This window comes from Brienomyrus brachyistius, chromosome 3 (genome assembly GCF_023856365.1).
Source record: "Brienomyrus brachyistius isolate T26 chromosome 3, BBRACH_0.4, whole genome shotgun sequence".
NCBI lineage: Eukaryota > Metazoa > Chordata > Actinopteri > Osteoglossiformes > Mormyridae > Brienomyrus > Brienomyrus brachyistius.
Genome location: NC_064535.1, coordinates 14,457,863 through 14,461,174, shown reverse-complemented (window position 1 = coordinate 14,461,174; position 3,312 = coordinate 14,457,863).

The window sequence follows — 3,312 nt, the reverse complement described above, 5'->3', positions numbered from 1 at the left end:
CACCTCTGCCATAGACCAAAGCCATCCCTTTGTCGCTACCTGATCTGTACAGCCTACCCAATCCGATCCTTCCGGCTCCAGCTTATGTACATGAACACATGTGTGTGCCAGTTGCTTCGTTGAAGTCAAGTCTCAATTCTGTGCTCGAACGTTTTGTCCGCACCATGCCTGGGTCCGACTGCTCCACGCCCGGACGCCGCTCTTCAAGCAGTTTGGGTACAGTACGCAGTGATCACACTGCTCAAATGTGCTCATGCACGACACAGATCGCCTAGTCCGAGTACCCCCTAAGAATCCCAGTGACTGAGGACTCTGTAGACCACCTTTAGGTGAGTTATGTTATGTTTACCTTGGGTATGGATGAGGAATGTCATCTAAGAAATATAATTATGATATGTTCAAGCCTCCTTTCTAAACGTTTAGATTTAGACAACAGTAGATAAAGGAAAATCTGTTTAATATGAACAGTCCTTTTAACATTGCATAACCGTATAACCTTACGAGCCTAAAATGTGCTAGACAAAATGGGGGTCCATGTAAGTGAATATTGAATCTTTTTTGGGGGGAGGGGTCCACCAGGCCATCCCCCTGCCCCCCACAACCCTCTCAGCAGGGACACATGGCCCTACCCCCTGACAGACCGGGGCACAGCCGGGATTTTCTCTCCCACTGGCAGGTCAACCTGGCACCCAGATGGAGTCTGGTGAGCTGGGCGCCATCAGCCACATACACACACCCACCGACCCTCTCTGGGGTTCAAAAAGCTCATCCTGAAGCCCCTCACCTGGTGCTCTTACAGATTTACACCTTTACATCATGAGGGCAGGCCTGTGCCAAATAGCACCCTGGCAAACGATACATGGCGTCAGGTTACATCCTGCTGACAGCAGAGACCACTTCCTGCTCACTCATCACTGATAGATGGATGGATAGATAAATAGTCGGATGAATGGATAGACTGACACATAGAAACATCTTGTTTATCCCTGGGGGGGGGGCGAAATCAAGTTGCAAACAGTAGCAAGCTCAGACACCCAATACGTGCAGGAGGAACAGTGCGATTATGGGATGAAAGCCAAGCACAAATCAGGGTCGGATGAGGTATGATGTGCAATGTCTATGTGCGAAGGCATTGTTAGATTGAATGAAGGTATATGCATGGCGTACAGTATATAGACATAGTACATAAAATGTATGAATGCCAGCAGAACCAGGATTTTAAAAACATATAGTGGTCTCTTAATTTTTTCCAGATGTACTTAAATTTGAATTAAGAAAAAATTCTTAGGTCCTTAGTTCGTTTTTCATGCTCTGCCCTGATTTTTATGCGTGACATTTGTCCGTAATTGTGTGTTGTGCAACTCAGAGCAGGGTCTGCTCCATAACCGCTGCTCCCCCTGCTGGCCTGATGCTAGCGGGCTTGCATGTCAGTCAGCGCTTGAGGAGTTTCTCGGCAGTGTAACTGTAAGTTTTGTTTATCGAGTTCCATTCTGTGCTCTGTGCAAATGAAGCAGACTTTGTGTGGAAGCGGTCTTCCAAGGGCAAAACGATTTTCCAGATGTTGCACATTCTTATGGCTTTTACATTGAAGCAGGGCATCTAGTCAAAACACAGGGAACAAAAGCAGCCCCCAAAACTTCAATCACCATCCCCTGAACTGTATACCTCATATAATTTAAATGCCACGTCACTATGGCTGGAAGGGGGGGTTTCCTATCCAGCTACCCCCCCCCCCCCCATCCATGTATGAGCGTGTCATTCATCTAGCGTATTCCTGCAGTGGTCGCTTTCACTTAAGGAGAAAAGCGGTTAGTGTTTACTCCTCTGGCTGGCTTATCAGTGCAGGGCTGGGGAAGCAGCAGACCGTTATCTTCAGCATCTCCAACAGCTGTGGCTCCTCAGCCCCACGGGGAGGGGGGGGGGGACAATTTGGCTCTTTCATTTCAAAACAAAGCGGCCAAGGGAGGCGTCGCGTTCGCTCTCGCGCAAACGAGTTTGCCGTTTCTCGTTTCGCAGTCCTGCACTTTCATTACGTCCCGCCGCCCCCCCGGGAATCAGAAATGCACTTCACACTCAAACGAAAACAAACCAAGGGACTCCATTTGACGCCAGGCACGAAGTCTTAACAGTTTAACCCCCTCCCTTCCCCCCCGTGGCCCCCACCCTTTGCTCGCCAACTGTACTGGGGGGTCAAGAGGCCACAGTAACCAATTTTGTTTTTTTTTTTTTAAAAAAAAAAAAAGAAAAGAAACCCCCCCCCCTTAGACACTGGAAATAAAAAAATAAATAATAACATAACAATATTAAAAAATTACTGCCAATAGAGGTTAGACTGTAGCCAGAGAATTTCCAAGAACGCTTGCCAAAGGACCAGCACAACAGGGAACAATAAATCCAATAAAATATGAATATATGTCCCGTCCAGAGGCTAACAGACAGAACTGGCCTATATGCATAACAATATAGCTCCTCTTGCCTTGCTGTCTCATTCCCAGCCTCTCAGGCTCTCTTTTGTTATCTCTGTACCCCCAAAGCCTCCTATTCTCAATTTGGTGTGAAGAATCACGGACACCCCCCTTCCCATGGCCAGTTGTTTGTTGTCACAGTAAATTACTCTGACACACAGGAGGAGTGACAGGTCACGCTGGGCAGGGGGGAGGCGTGACGTTCTGTGGGGGGGGGGTTAGGGCACGTACGTTTCTTCCCATCATGCTCGGCGACTTTATTTTCCCCTTTCCCTGCTTAGCTGAGGCACATGGCAGCGATTGCTGTATTCCTGCACACTCAGGCGTTGACGTTTCTGTATACATAAGTGACTGACATGCTCAGCCTGGTGCCGACGCGAGGCCCCCGGGGGCTGCACACGTACGCAGTGTCTGAATCTTTGTTTATCTGAGGTTGAGGAGGACAATCTGGCTCGGCCGATTGTGCACGCGTGTGAGAGCTGGGATTGCACAAGTCCCTGTACAAACAATTCAAACAAATATAACCACAAAGCCCTTCTATTGTAAGGGGCAAAAAAAAGTATGTGTAAATGTTTTAGGACTTGATTTCTTTTGGGGGTGGGGGGCTTTGCAGAGTTCAGGCTCCAGTCAGATGTTATAAGGTCATGTGCTCGGTTTTCTTTTCAATAATGTATCTCCCACGATGACCTTAAGTCAAGCATGACTCCTTACACCCGAAAAAAGCGAAAGGTACAAGCTAGACGTGTCCGGATTCTGCTGTGATGTGCGCTTTCGCATGAAGCCGACTGCTGTTCTCAGGCTGTGCACTGAGCGCCGCGTCAACAGACCGACCGCTGATCCAGCAAGG